Source organism: Herpailurus yagouaroundi, unplaced genomic scaffold (assembly GCF_014898765.1).
Source record: "Herpailurus yagouaroundi ecotype Mexico unplaced genomic scaffold, PumYag 77, whole genome shotgun sequence".
Classification (NCBI taxonomy): domain Eukaryota; kingdom Metazoa; phylum Chordata; class Mammalia; order Carnivora; family Felidae; genus Herpailurus; species Herpailurus yagouaroundi.
This window is the reverse complement of record NW_024412388.1, coordinates 30,220,290-30,220,689: the sequence shown is the minus strand read 5'-3', so window position 1 is coordinate 30,220,689 and position 400 is coordinate 30,220,290.

Here is a 400-nt window from a genome sequence, read left to right as displayed (position 1 = left end):
AGGAGTAGGGCCAGAACTCAAAAGGTCTGGGTCCAGAGTCCATGACCTTAGCCACTGTACTATGTTATTTCTGAGGGGAAGTAAACAGAAAGTTGGTGGAGGATGACAAATAAAAGGGAGAAAAAGAAAGATAAGCTAAATACCACAAACGTCAAAGGAGCATAGAACAAAAGGGGAATAATCATCTGGTGGCAAATGTTTGCTCCCCGTCCCCCAAGACAGGATGGGACAGCAGAGGCCACCCTCCCTAACTTGCAATACGTTATGGGAATGGTGACTTTTCTTAGGCCACCAGAAGACACTCCGGCTTCCTTTGCTGAGATGTAGAACCCGTATTAGCAGGTATTAGCAATTTTAGCAACAGGTATTAGCAACAGGTACCGCATAGCAATTTTAGCAA